Here is a 16,850-nt window from a genome sequence, read left to right on the forward strand (position 1 = left end):
TCTGCCGATCCAAGTGCTTGAGAGCTAGTGTTTGACATGGCTATGCTGTACACGAGAAACTCTAATGTTTAGATGAATTTTTAGCCTTCTAGAAAATTTCTATTATGTTTGATGTTTATGTTTATCCTAGGGTGTTGATACCATTCACTATAATCAATTCCGGTCTTGCACTAACTCTTCCTTAATTATACATAGGTGATCAGACTATGTATAATTAAGGTCCAGTAGCGCATTACCGGAATTACTTATACTAAATGGCATGTTTTATTAACTCAATGGTTATAGTTTAGGCGTCCCTAAGGGAAAGGGGAAGACGGTATTCTCTATAACCTTAGGCTCTGATACCAAATCTGTCACACCCCGTTAAAGCGGAAACACGAAGAGTGACAGGCTAAGGTCTCATCACAAAGGTAAATAGAAGTATCAACCATAAACATTAAGCGTTTTAAGTTTACATCGCGTATAAAACAAATACATTCAGTTTTCACAATACATTATTTAATACATAGCAACCGTAACAACTTAAATCATGTTAACGTCTTGTTGATTCACTGACCGTTCCCTGAAAAGCATGCAAAAACGAGGGTCAACTATAAAATAGTTGGTGAGTTCACAGGTTTATAATAATACATTATTTCAAAAATGTAGTTTATTCTATAATGTTCCAATTTAGAAAACGATGAATGCCATTGCATTCCGTTCACAACCAAGCCTAACGACCATTCCTGTCCCATCCTATCATGTCCATGGTTCCCATGATGTCAGTTCATGGAAATATGCACTCGCGGTTCCGGGCGAGTGGGGGCTGTCGACCCCAAATAGCGTTATCCATAAGACCATCGGCTCAAATATGAGTTAATAGGTTGTATCGGTTCTCCGGGTACTTAACATACAATTTCATAACACCATATTCATAGTACAAGTTCATAATTAAAGGTTCATACAACAAAGTTCACATCACTAAGTTCATAACACAAGCTCGTAAAATAATGTTCATAGAAATTGTAGCATGCTTTTCACCCCAAAACATTAAAACGTAAAATAGGGGCTGTGAAAACTCACAATAGAAAGTTTGTGGCTCGGGCTTCGCGGTATGATGTTAACGAGGGCTATTCCTACTAGCGTCCTATGGAACAAATAGTTTTAGTGAGATATAATTCACTAAGCTATATCCAACTAGTGATGTCGTAAAAGTGCCCAAAGTGTGTACGATTCATTATCGGTAACATTAGTTCATATTACATTGTGTTCAAAATTTTACAAAGGCATGGAAATAAATTGCGAAAATTACAAAAATTAGTTTTATGGTTCTAACGAAGGGCATTAGTGTCCAGAAATTTTGTAAACATTTTGAAGGTTATTTGATATATATATATATATATATATATATATATATATATATATATATATATATATATTTTAAATTAAAGCCCAAATAATGGATAAAATTCAAAATAAATAGTAAATGGTTTCTAAAATTCTCAATTTAATTTTTACAGGCTCCTAAAATGTTTCTAAGGTTGAGAAAAATATTGTTTAGGGTCTTTGAGTTCAATGACCCAAATTTGTAAGTTCATGCTCAAATTTAATGAAAAATATGGATAAAATATCAAACAGTGTCGAAATCTTCTGAAAATTTACATGGCTTTCTTATTCAATGAATACATTACTACTACAAATTTTCAGATTTTTATCTCTTATGAAAACGATTATTTTGAATTTATAGCCATTTAATCATTATTTTTATAAAAAAATAAGGGATTGGTTTTAGCTATTGGGGTTTTACAGATCATCACTTGTATATATGAACTTTCATAAAATAATTTGCTTGAAATATATTTAGAAGCAAAACAGGGGCATTCAACCCCAACAAGTTAGGCAATGTAGCACAATATAGTGCATGAGTTCTAGATGTAGATGAAGGTTTACGAATTTGTATAGAACATTCTGTGGGGTTTTAACCCACAAATTTTAGACACCATTTTTTGGATATGTTAAGTTTCTAAAATATTTTTCCCCAGATTTAAGGTGGGGTTTAAGAGCCTTGATCATGTAAAGCAAAACTAATGATCACAGAAAACATTCTGTTTGCGCAACTGTTTTATAAAAATTGTCTAAAATGATATTTTTAATGTTTTACAGTAAGACCAATTGGATTTGAATGCTAACTCAAGGGACTAGCCCTCAGAAAACGAATATCGTGATTTGGTTTAGTAATGAGTGAGTTGTGCCCATTCAAAGCTGAACAAAATATTCTGACAGATTGCATGTCATCCTTGGTTGCTTTTAGTGCTCCCTAAAGGTCACTTTTACAAATACAACATGTATATTTCTTTTATGGTCGAAAATAAATAACAATAAACTAGATTTTACAGAGGAATATGAAACTTTTAGGTTCATACATCCAAGTCATAGATTTAGGGTTATTCCAAGGCCCCCAAAGTGGGTGTTTCATTCATGTGATAGAGAACTCCTTGAAACCACCGAATCTTACACTAGGATTGCACCACAAATCCAATTTCTAGCACATGCATGGAGTGAATGAGCATCCAAGATGAACTAGAAATGGTTTAAATACTTTTTGTCATGTAAGAACACAAAATAAGTGAAGAAGAAGATGTAAAACTCGATTTTTGAAATCATATGAACATATGTGCATCTTTTCACTCTTTGCATGGGTTTGATCCCGGATTTTCACCATCTCAAACACATGTATTGTGTTATGGTGAGAATCTACAAACACCAAGAGGAAAAACAAGGATTTCTAGCCATATAAGGGCATAGAATCCGAAAAGTAAAGAAGAACTATGAAGAAGAGGAAGTAAAATCATAAAACTATAATAAAGGATTATGTTGTTTACCTTGGTTTTGATCTTGAGAGAAGAAAGAACACTTCTTGACCTTCAAAAATCCGAAATTAGGACAGAGAATGGAGGATTTTCTGATGTGTAGGAGTGGTCTTGGAAGTGGGAGAGTTTTCTTGGAGAAGGAGTGTGAGATGGAGTGTGTAGGTGGTTCAAATGAGGTGTAATGATGGGTTTTAAGGCATGAGGGAGAGGGAAAAGCCTAATGGACGAAAATTTAAGAGGGATATGGTATTTTTATTGATATTAGATCAAATAATAAAAGCCTCCCTTGAATTCTTATAAATCTAGATTTTATATTTTATAAAAACTCAAACATTATCATAATCTCCTAAGGTTTTAATTATTGGGTTTTGTTGAAATATTTACACTAGGTAATAACTTGTAAATTTATATTTGTTGAATTAATTTAGAAAATGATAACCTATTATTTAATTTTTTTATAAAAATCAATTTCTCATATTTCAACAATTATAACAAGGATTCATAATATGTGGTTGTAAGATTTTGATATCCTTGGATTTTTCTTTTGTTTCACATTTCGAATCATGAATTATATGAATTTCTCATCAACTTTATAGTTGGTTCATATTATGGTTTAATTTTGTTCATATTAGCTTAAAATACTTAACCTTGTTAAGCATTAGATATATATTTTTTTTCCAATATGGAAATTTTAGGGTTGCTAACTTACCTTGGGTTATGGTCTTCCGAACATAGTGTTGTGTTTGGACTTAAGGTTCAAATTTGGCACTTTATCACTCAGTTGGTTCATACAAATATCAATGTGATTGTTCAATACAAGATAAGATACACTAATTGTTCTGAGGGATCTATTAAGTCGTGAACCTAGTTCAACTTGTAACTCTAGAGCCAAGTTAAGTGCACACAAGAAAATGACGAAGTTCTAGATGTGTACTGACCTGAGTTTTGGTGGATGTCACACTGTCCCACAGTTGTGGGAATTTCGTCCCGAAATTCAACTGGCGGTAACACTGGTTCGAACATAACGAATAGTTGAGGATACTTGTTCTTCATGAAATCCTCCCGTTCCCACATAAACTCGGGCCCATGCTTAGAGTTCCAACGAACTTTCACGATCGGTATTTTACTTCGTTTTAGTTGCTTAACCTCTCGATCGAGGATTTCTATAGGTTCCTTCAGGAATTTTAGTCGATCATTAATTTGGAGGTCCCCGAGGGGTATGTGTAGGGATTCCTCCGCCAAGCACTTTTTGAGGTTCGACACATGGAATGTGTCGTGTATCGCACTCAGTTCATCCGGTAGCTTGAGCTTATACGCCACTGGACCAACCCTTTCGATAATCTCGAAGGGCCCTACATAACGGGGACTCAGTTTTCCTCGTTTACAAAAACGCACGATTATCTAGTGATGGACCTTTTAAGTTATGGTTTTGGGCCTTAGACATTAATCAAATTAGACCAGGGTTAAAATAGTCATTTTACCTTGAGATGGATTATTAGATTTTGATTGGATGTTATTTTGGCACTGATAGCTCGGGGGGTCATCAGGGCAGCAGCTACAGACTTCTTTCTGAGAGATTCAAGTTTTCAAGGTGAGTTTCCTTATTGGGTTTAGTGGTTCGAAGGCACCAATGCCGGCCCACGTTTATGCTATGTTAGTATGCTAGCTGTGTTCGTGACTCTTGCATGTGTATGTGTTTATATTCTTTTTCGGGCTAAGGTCTGATGTCAGGTGGGGCTCTATGACTATTTGTATGTTATTTATCTATATTGCATGTGTATGTGTTTATTTGATATATGTTGTATGTATGTTGGGAGGGGCCCGATCTATTTCTGAGCTTAGCTCGATGACCGGGTGGGGCCCGATGTCGGACGGGGTCGGAAGTCGGGCAGGGCCCACTATATGTTTATTGTATGTATGGTATGTGGTAGTTTGGGGGCAACTCACTAAGCTTTGTGTTTACAGTTCTAGTTTTGTTTCGGTTACTTCCGGTTCCAAGGGGAAGAGCTCGAGTTGACTGCATCACACACCATTGGAGTTCCGCATTTGACATTCACTCTGATTTTGATAATACTTGATACATTGGTTTTGTTGTGATGAATGTTTGATATTTGAAAATACTATTTTATCTAGTATAAGAAAATTAAATTTTTGGGACCTTATTTTTGGATGTTACATTATTGGTGGCCCTGCATGAAGCAAGATGTGGCCTGGTATTTGGAAAGGTGCTTGACATGCAGGAAAGTCAAGGCCGAGCATCAACGACCTCACGACAAGATGGAGCCATTGTGTTGGAATATTAGAGTTGTAGATCGATAGATTCCAAACAGAAAAACAATATTTAATCAAGTAAAGAACACAAGAATGGATCAATGGTGTCGAATGATTAATAAGTCACACCTCAGAAGAGCTCGATGAAGAACTTCGACTGTAGAGGTGTGCTAGGGTTACAATGCAAGTAATTAATGAGAACGATCAATCTAAAAGTTATACATGCATGCAATATTTATATGCTAACCCTAATGTTTATCCACGGTTGGACATGCCCAAACCGGGTTAACTAAATTCACTTATAACCGAGCCCAAAGACGCAACACCAGACCCAACAATCTCCCCATTTCTATCAATAGTGGCGACGGACTACTTCGGTTGAGCGACCTTTGTCTTCTTTACAACCTTGAACAGCCGAGGGATGATCGCAAGAAGCGTCTGTCGAAGCTGAATATACCACTGAAGCATATCAGTGAACAACTTCTTGTCAGCTTCACTGTTCTGATTACACCTATGTATGATCTCCAAAATGTGCTCCAAACAGGAAGTGGAAAATAGGTGTTTGTCAATCAGAACGAATAAGCATTTCTGACCTTCGCTTCTCATGAACATAACAATGTGAAGTTTTGGATCAATCTTCTGTCACACCCCTAAACCGGAACGGCGAAAACGTTCGGGGGCGGAGGACGTCATGTTTAGTATCAGAAGACATGCAACATGGTAATCAAAGTAATGAACAACCATATTTATTAGAAAGAAAGTGTTTACAAAGTATGTGCTTCACATAAGATAGATTACACAAGTAAATGACAAAACAAGACATGAAGCTACTGTGCTCCATCTTCTGTATCCCAGCATGTATACATGTTTACTAGTTACCTGAGAATACAAGTTATTTTGAAAGAGTAGATCAGCATTTAAGCTGGTGAGTTCATAAGTATTTAAGTGGTGTGTTAGTAAGTTGAAAGCTCTTTTAGAAAAGTTTGCCTGTTCCTCAGAAGATCCTATACCTTCTTATATAATAAAAGATAAGTATAAATGACTCTACAATCCTTTCTATGAGTACTAAATGAATATAAATTATATAGAATATAGATCAAACAAACAATCGATTGTGTGAATCTGCCCTAAGCCCACAACCAAACAAGGAACAGGGAATCAGGCGGAAGTCACACATCCCATTGTTTGTTAGATCTTCATTGTATATAACTTCGGTGCATTCATTTGATACTCACGGAGTTAACTGCAATAGTTCTTTTAGTAAAAACAGTAACCACAATAGTTCCTTCAATAATCACTTAGTTTACACTAGTTATATATGATCTAATATCGAACAGATAGTTAACTGTATGAATCTGCCCTAAGCCCACAACCAAACAATGAACATGAAGTAAGGCGGAAAGCACACATCTAACTATCTGTCGGATATTACATACACACACATATATACATATATATATATATATATATATATATATATATATATATATATATATATATATATATATATATATATATATATATATATATATATATAACCCAGATGTATAAACTAAAGTATTAGAGAATTAACCACTTAAGGTCCTTTAGGTTGTATTGGTTTAATAGAATGGATTAAACCCTTCACTGTTAAGTTTCTAGTTTAGTTTACTCAATGTTCTATCTGAAAATATGTTTTTGTACTAGAAAACGATGTATTGAATTTGTATACTATGACCTAACCTATACCTGATACTCCTTATGATTACTTGGTGTATACGAAATATATATATAGTCAAGATCGAATAGATAGTAGACTGAGTGCATCTGCTCTAAACCCACAACCAAACAAGGAACAGGGAATGAAGCGGAAAGCACACATTCTACTGTCTGCTGGACTAAATTAATATATATATCCTAAATGTATCTACCGAGAAATTTTAAAGTTAGCATTATAAGTCTCCTTCTAACTGAATGTTTATGTTACATGTTTTACTTATATTGAATGTTTTTCCTGTATCATACATCGTGTTTGCTAACCCTGGTACGTTGTATTTGTACCTTTGTTATTGGAACGCGGTATGACGTATGTGTCATTCATCAAGTTTGCTAACCCTGGTACATTGTATTTGTACCTTTGTTATTGAAACCCGCTATGACGTTGTACCTCATTTTTGCTAACCCTGGTACGTTGTATTTGTACCGTTGTTTGTGCAAACCTGGAATGATATGTTATTACTTTGTATTTGTTAACTTGAATTTTACATATGTTTATATGTTTATTGTATCATATTTCGTGTTTGCTAACCTTGGTACGTGGTATTCGTCCCTTTGTTATTGAAACGCGGTATGATATAAGTGCCATTCTTCAAGTTTGCTAACCCTGGTACGTTGTATTTGTACCTTTGTTATTGAAACCCGATATGACATTGTACCTCGTGTTTGTTAACCCATGTACGTGGTGTTCATACTTTGGTTTATACAAATACGGTATTCCTGTGTAATTTCATGATTTGTTCTTCTGTTATAGTATGTTCCTTCTGTTATAGTTATAATATGTTCCTTCTGTTATAGTTATAATATGTTCCTTCTGAATATGTTCTCTATGTTATCGTGTATTGTATCTTCTTTCCTGGGTATCTTCTATAAGTTATTGTATTGTATCTTCTTTCCTGAGTATGTTCTCAATGTAGTATGTTCTAGTATCTAGTATGAACTGAACCTCTAAACCATAACTATTATAGTTTACTATTATGTTTACTTGAACTGTTACTGACTTGAATGAAAGTCTCATTTATCTACTAAGTTATGATTGTACTTTAATAATGAAGTTTTATAAACTATAAAGTAACACAACTTAAAAAGAGTTTTTGAAATGTTTTGATTACTCCTTATACATAAGTAATCCTATAAAATGATGTTTATAACAAAACATTTACACAACTATCATTGTGTTCAACTTGTATTCCCCCCCCCCCCTTAAAAGCATTTAAAACAGTTGAAAGATTGATTATAGGGGTATGAACTCACCTTAAGTAGATGATTCAAACGAATATGCGCGTAAGGATAATAAGTTCCACGAATGAAGTCACGAGACTTAACGAGTCCTAAATGACATATAATGGCATATGTTGACATAAATATAGTGTTTAGAAGCAACCAAATTCAAGGAAACACCTTACAGGACTAGCAAACACTTGAACCAAGTGTTAGAATCACATGTGATTCATCAAAGGGATGTTTAAGGTCATCATTAGGTGTTTACGGCCATGGAGTTTACGGCCGTAAACTCATGGTAAAAGGTGCACAAGAGGGTGTTTGAATGATAGGGAAGCTTGTAGGACTATTGCTCTATAAGAGGATGAGCAAAACTAATCTTTTAGGAGGTGTTGAGGTGTTTACGGCCACACCATAAAGTGTACGGTCATAAACTCACCAAATGGTCTTATTTTGGGTCTTAAAGCATTGAGGAAGGGTTCTAGGTTCATGTCCAAGCCTTAGGAAGTGTTTAAGGTCCAAATGCACTACAAACTAGGGTTTACGGCCAAGGGAGATGCTCTTGGACGTAAACACCTCATGTTCTTGGGAAAAGCTTGATTTCAAGGTGCTAAGCATGAGTCTTAACTAGATAACATCTATTAGGGGAAAGAATAATCACCTTTGGGAGGCTTTATGGAATTCACGGCCACCAAGAACAAGTGTATGTTCTTGGTGTTCTTGGTGAAAGATGAAGATCTAGACTCAAAGATGAAATCCATGGATGAAATCAATGGTGATTCATGGATAAGAGAAGTATAAACACAAAGATGGAAGGAATCACTTACGTTTTGAAGATCTAGGATGAAGAACTCGATGATACTTGAGAGAGTTTTCGAGTTCCAAGCCTTGGAAATGGAAAAAGTGAAGAAAATGGCTAAGTGTTACTTATATAGGGGTGATTTTACGGCCACCTTGAGTTTACGGCCATAAACTCTTGGTGTCTTGGCCGTAAACTCCTCTTGAATGAGTTTATGGCTTGATCTTTGTACAGTGGCTTTAACAGATACTTCCTAACACTCATTCCTTGAATGTATTGGGCTCAGAACACTCAAACAGACTCTAAACAGTGCTAAATAATAGCAGAAGTGAGTCTGACTTAAGGTTGATTGGCTTGAATTATAAGGCAAAAATTTTCGGGTTGTCACATCATCCCCCCGTTAGATGGAATTTTGTCCCGAAATTAGCTTTCTTAGCAGTACTACTGAGGTTACGCTCCTGTGATTAGCAGAATACCCACTTGTAGACCTGGCACTTTGCCCTACTGTTCATGATAGGCTTCATACTCGGTCCATCTATCATTACCTCATGTATACAAGTCGTATATAATTAGGATTAGTCAGACAGTCAGATGTGCGACTCTTCCCCAGGTCCACTACCAGACAAGGAACAGAAGATAGGGCAGAAACATACATACTAAATCTGTATAATCTTAATTATATACCACCTTCGCATATACACTTATTAGTGATAGGTGGGATGTATTCGTCCTTAGCCTCTGTGCTTGAACTTGGTCTGCTGTACGAGTGGTATCTCGGATAGGTCTGCGGACATATGACGGCAAGGCTTCAGAGGACAAAGTACTCTTCGCACGAGTACTTCGGGGTTTAGAATACGAAAGACAAAACTAAGCTTTAGGGCGGACTGTCGTTACGAATGACGAAGGTTTTGTGAATTTGATGGTTAAGGCGTTGGAAACATATGAACTTAGTATGGTGAGGACCACGCCAATTCACGATGAAAGATGACATCGGACTCTTTACAGAAATAACTGTTAGGCCGATTTAAAAGAAACGCTGATTATACGACGGTGTATTTCGAATGTGTTCGACAATGTACTATGTGTAAACGTTCTAGTGCTTTCTGTTTTCTCCTTGATATTACCACTGCCACAAATCGTACCGCGATGAGCAAGTACTAATAGTGTAAGTGTTTTGATAACTAGTGTCAGTACTTTAGGTTTCGATCCTCTTTGGTACTTCTACGATCACCTGGCATGTACAATTATGTATAATTAAGATGAATAAGACGATCGACTGAGTAACACTGCCCTAAATCCATAACCAGACAAGGAACAAGAATTAAGGCGGAATCACTCACTCTAAGTCTGCAAAATCTTAGTTATGCACAACTCTAATGTACATACTAAGCTATCACAGCTTCCCTGAACAGATCTTTCGTTCTCTTGTGAATACTGTGACTTGAACAAGTTATTATAATCACTTTTAATTGTTTTCCCCAAGTTTTAATCTTATATAAATGTAAATTAAATTTTAAAGTAACTTTATTTAGAAAACGTACCAAAATTTCAAAAGAGGGGTCCTTCGATACTCCTTTTATGTCAAGTTGTTAGATTCCTCCTTCTCCTCCGTCACCTGTCTCTGTTGGACAGTATTTCTTAGCATGTCCCATTTCACCACATGCATGGCATACCTAAACTATACTAGCATCGGTGGTTGAAGTGATATGCTGAGTCGGAGTTCTACAGAAACGAACTCCTTCATCATTTCTCTCCATTGGACATTCTTTCCTGAAGTGTCCAAATTCACCACACGTGAAACATATTTGTTTTACTTGGGGGATTGGCTGTGCCGACGCTCTGCAGAAACGGGCAGTGTGCCCCTTTCTGTTACAATTTCTACATTGTAACTCTCAGCAGGCTCCGTTGTGGTGGTAGTTGCATTTGTTGCACTTTGGGAGATTTCCAGCATATCGCTTGACGGGGGTTGTAGTGGCAGATGAAGTACCAGATGTTGTGATCACAGGGGTAGTTAGAAGATGTCGTCTCTTGTTAGAACCTTGAATCGACTTTTTCCCCTTTTTCTTTCGTTTCTTGTTATTAAGTTTATGGTCTGGAGTGTCCTTGTCAACATACACTCGTTGGTTCCCATGATTGTTATTATGATTAGCATAACCGGCACCACTTCCGCTTCCTCTGGCGTTAATAGCATCAAAATGTGCCATTACGGCTGTCACAGCAGCTGTGACCGCAGCCTGAAAAGTAGCAGAGTCTATCTGCAGAATTGGTGCCTCGCCTGTTGGTTGGTTTCCTTCTTGTGAAGACATGATTCTGTTGCATAGCGAAGAATGATTTCATGAATAATGATGGTCATCACTAGATGTATTCCATCAACTTAAATGTACCAAACAATTTCACGCTTTACTGGACTATTCTCAATGTTTCTGTCACACCCCCAAACTGGAACGGCGGAAACGTTCGGGGGCGGAGGGCTTCAGGTAAGTATCACAACACATACAATATAGTAATCAAAGTACAAACAACCATTGCATTAATAAGTATAAGTTTTACATAAGTGTTTAAACATTACATATTCAAACACCAAAGTATGTACAGTAGATATAGAGTCGCGGTATGGTACTAGGTAGTCTTCTCAAAAGCTTCGGGAGTGTACCTGTCTAGTGGATTCCTGAGAATACAAGTTATTTGGAAAGAGTAGATCAGCATTTAAGTTGGTGAGTTCATAAGTATTTTAGTTCTGTTAAGTATACCCTAAGTTCTTTGGATAAGTTCACTGGTTTCTCCAGGAAATCCTATATTTCCTGAGGTGATTAACTGATAACCTCAATAGTTCCCTCTGTAATTACTTAGTTTATACTGATTATATATAACCCAATATCGAATGGACAGTTAAATGGGTGTATCTGCCCTAAGTCCACAACCAAACAAGAAACAGGAAGTAAGGCGGAAGTCACACATTTCACTGTCAATCGGATATTACTTATGTATAACTATGATGTAGCAACTAAGGAATTATAGAATTAACCACTAAAGGTCCTTTATTTTATAATAGTTTACCGAAAGTAAATGACTAGGTTCCTATTTGTAAACGTGGTTTAATCCCATAAACCGATCTCTTTGTATTTGTATTCCTTTATGAAAACTTGTAACTGAGAGTGTGCCTGGCTCCACCATCTGTTATTGAAAACTGTATTGAACCATTGTATTTTGTATTCTATAAACTGGTACTTTGAAGATGTACTTTCGTTTAGTTGTTTATACACTAACGTATTGTTAATATCTTTTTAATGAGTAATTATAACCATACTATGACGGATGGCCTGAAACAAACGCTTTGTGGGCGTTTAAACTAGTGATAACAATTGTCACTCATCGGCGTGTATGCCTGACTGTAGCTAGCAGCCTGAGTGCGGGGTTGTCAATCCCGATATAGATCTACACACACTTGTTTCGATCCCTGGCTGGAGATTCTGGTTATAATTTCAGGGCTTTACCTATGTTGTCTAAAATGAATTAAACAACCTGAATTGAATGTCTCTTAAAAAGCATATAAACGTTACATGTATATTAGTTTTGAAAACCCAATCATTCTGAAATAAATGATTGACAGTATATTCTTGAATTAGTATTCCGAACACGTATGTTCTTGAATCAAAACCCAATCATTATGAAATAAATGATTGACAGTATGTTCTTGAATTAGTATTCCGAACATGTATTTGATAAGTGTAAACCCTTGATTTGTTCTGAATCAAAACCCTTGTTTCTTGTAAGACAGTGTATTCTAGTATACTTGAATCATGAATTATTGTTCTATGTATAAATTATACCTATTATAATTTATATGTACTTTCTGAATGTGTATTTAACCATGTTTTCATGTAATCCCTTGCTCAGCATGTTACAAAGGTAGTTAAACTGATGAAATAACTATTATATTTATATACATATACAATTTTATATATAAGTAAAATTTAAACGACACTCGGACAAATAACTGGTACTATAAGCCCACATCCAAACAAGGAAAAGGACCCAGTATGAGTTATCAGTCCTAAGTCTTTTAAATCTCATTTATATATATATATATATATATATATATATATATATATATATATATATATATATATATATATATATATATATATGAATTTTGGGGAAAAATATAAGTTTATAAAAGAGTTTAATGTTTTGAGTATTTTTAATGATTTAATGTTGTTTTATCATGACTTGAAATCATGATTTTATAACACAAAGTTCTTGTGTTATGCTTGTATTCCCCCCCCCCCCCCTAAAACAGTAAAAATTATGAAAATACGGGGGTATGAACTCACTTTGATAAGCGGTGATTCGGACAGCGTTTCGTTTCCCGGAAAGAGTTTATTTGATGAGAAACCGGCTCAAATCGGGCAGAGTTTCGACAGGAGAGAGGATAACTTCTCGAGAATTTCGGGGCTCCGGGGCTTGCTTCAGGCTTTAGACACGATACCGGGGCCTTGGGGGGTCGTGAGAAAGTCGAGGGGGGTGAAAATGTGAAATTTGATGAATTTAGGGGTGAAAAATCCTTCAAATCCGAGAAGGCTCGCACCCTTTATATAGGGGTGCGAGGGTTCGGCCGAAGGATGTGAGTCAGCAGCCACCTGGCGAGGTGAAGAGGTGAGTCAGCAGGACACGCGGAAGCTCCTGCGAAGGAGGTGCGGATTCGGACCCGGTGCGAGGCACGTGCTTCGGACAGGTGGGGGCTTCTAAGTGGACCGAACTTCGGTCCAATGGGGAAGGAAGATGACGACTTCGGACCAATCAGCGGGTGCCACGCGAGGCTGCGGTCCAATCAGAATATGCCACGTGGAAGCTGCATGCGAAGGATGACGTGTCCGAGGGTGACTCATGCGATTTTTCCCGGTTTTCAAGATTTTCTTGATTTTTGTGCCAAAAACTTGTGAAAATTATAACTTTCGCATACGAGCTCCGTTTTAAGCGTTCTTTATATGCACATATAGGTAGAATCATACTCTACGACTTTCGTTTAGACTTTGTCGGCTGATTTTGAATTTATTTTTAATATTATTATTTTTAACATATCGGGACAGGAAATCCGTTAAAAATTCATATCTTCTTCATCTGACGTCCGTTTTCGTCTGTCTTTTTACCGTTGAGCTACTTTTGATGAGACCTTCGATTCTCGTTTACGTTGCGTCGGCTAAATATCGATCGATTTATATTTCGAATTTTTAGTTGTCTACTGCTAAACGGAAACTTCGTAATATCATAACTTCCTCATACAAAGTCAGATTTTAACGTTCTTTTTTTGAACGTTCTCGGTTTAACATATTCTACAAGTTTCATTTAGATTGTTAAGGCTAAACAGCCTTTTATCGAAAATTCACTTTTTACACTGAACAGTGTTTTGCCGGTTTTATCGCGGATTTTCGATTGGTCATAACTTCTTCGTTATAACTCGGATTTCAGTGTTCTTTATGTTTTTCGAAACCTTGTTACAAACTCTAACACTTGGTTCATCCCAATTATGATTATTGATCAATTTATTTTTGACCAAAATTTGACTGGTGTCACAGTTTCTGTCAACATTTCTAAGATAGGTCCACACTAGTAAGTAAAAGTGGGTTTTGTACGAGTGATATTTGAACTAAGTTATCCTTGTTTCCTAGTGTATCTGGTTCTGACTTTCATACGGTTCTGGAAAATAATTCATAATGGAAGTCTATATATAAAATAAACTTCATGAATCATAATTGGTTATCCTTGAACGAATTTCGGTGAACTGAATATCTGTTACTGGCTGCAAGAAAAATAATAATCTTAACACATAGTGTGAGTAGTGTATTCACTAACTTACTAAGTCAATTAAGGTTATTATTTATTAGTGTGACGCATAGAATGTTTTAGTTTCTGCTGCTGATTCTTCTCAGAAAACTTCTCATAAACCTGCTATTGTTTCTCCTTGACTCTTCTGCTGACTGCTTATGAAGAAGTGGTTACCTCTATCTTGGTTCGTCGTGCGAGAATGGAATGTCTAAAGAACTTATGAGTTTAAATGTAACATTATGGGGTGATCCTTTCCAGGTCCTCCTATAATTGCGCAATGTATACAAGTTGTATATAATTTAAGATTAAATAGACCTTCGAATAAGTGATCTTACTCAAAAACCACAACCAAACAAGGAACATGAAGTGGAGCATGGATTAAACCCTTAACTGTTAAGTTTCTAGTTTAGTTTACTCAATGTTCTATCTGAAAATATGTTTTTGTACTAGAAAACGATGTATTGAATTTCTATACTATGACCTGACCTATACCTGATACTCCTTATGATTACTTGGTGTATACGAAATATATATATATAGTCAAGATCGAATAGATAGTAGACTGAGTGCATCTGTTGGACTCAGTTAATATATATATATATATATATATATATATATATATATATATATATATATATATATATATATATATATATATATATATATATCCTAAATGTATCTACCGATAAATTTTAAAGTTAGCATTATAAGTCACCTTCTAATTGAATGTTTATGTTACATGTTTTACTTATATTGAATGTTTTTCTTTTATCATACATCGTGTTTGCTAACCCTGGTACGTTGTATTTGTACCTTTGTTATTGAAACGTGGTATGATGTAAGTGTCATTCATCAAGTTTGCTAACGCTGGTACGTTGTATTTGTACCTTTTTTATTGAAACCCGGTATGACGTTGTACCTTGTTTTTGCTAACCCTGGTACGTTGTATTCGTACCTTTGTTATTGAAACGCGGTATGACGTAAGTGTCATTCATCAAGTTTGCTAACCCTGGTACGTTGTATTTGCACCTTTGTTATTGAAACCCGGTATGACATTGTACCTCGTTTTTGCTAACCCTGGTACGTTGTATTTGTATCGTTGTTTGTGTAAACCTGGAATGATATGTTATTACTTTGTATTTATTAACTTGAATTTTACATATGTTTATATGTTTATTGTATCATATTTCGTGTTTGCTAACCTTGGTACGTGGTATTCGTACCTTTGTTATTGAAACGCGGTATGATGTAAGTGTCATTCTTCAAGTTTTCTAACCCTGGTACGTTGCATTTGTACCTTTGTTATTGAAGCCCCGTATGACATTGTACCTCGTGTTTGTTAACCTATTTACGTGGTGTTCGTAATTTGGTTTATACAAATACGGTATTCCTGTGTAATTTCATGATTTGTTCTTCTGTTATTGTATGTTCCTTCTGTTATAGTTATAGTATGTTCCTTCTGTTATAGTTATAGTATGTTCCTTCTGAATATGTTCTCTATGTTATCGTGTATTGTATCTTCTTTCCTGGGTATGTTCTATAAGTTATTGTATTGTATCTTCTTTCATGAGTATGTTCTCAATGTAGTATGTTCTAGTATCTAGTATGAACTGAACCTCTAAACCATAACTATTATAGTTTACTATTATGTTTACTTGAACTGTTACTGAGTTGAATAAAAGTTTCATTTATCTACTAAGTTATGATTGTACTTTAATAACGGAGTTTTATAAACTATAAAGTAACATAACTTAAAACGAGTTTTTGAAATGTTTTGATTACTCCTTATACATAAGTAATCCTATAAAATGATGTTTATAACAAAACATTTACACAATTATCATTGTGTTCAACTTGTATTCCCCCCCTTAAAAGCACTTAAAACAGTTGAAAGATTGATTATAGGGGTATGAACTCACCTTAAGTGGATGATTCAAACAAATATGCGCGTAAGGATAAGAAGTGTTGAGAGAAAAACTTTAAGACACACTTGAACAAACGTTAGAACAAGTAGTAATGCGGAATAGTTAATCTCGAAGGATCTAAAAGCTCAACAATAATATTAATAAGTTATAGTTAGATAGTTAGAGAGTTAGTTGCGGAAAAGTAAAGAAATAGAAATGACAACA

This window comes from Lactuca virosa, chromosome 8 (genome assembly GCF_052849685.1).
Source record: "Lactuca virosa cultivar CGN04683 chromosome 8, Lactuca_virosa_CGN04683_v6, whole genome shotgun sequence".
NCBI classification, from domain to species: Eukaryota; Viridiplantae; Streptophyta; class Magnoliopsida; order Asterales; family Asteraceae; genus Lactuca; species Lactuca virosa.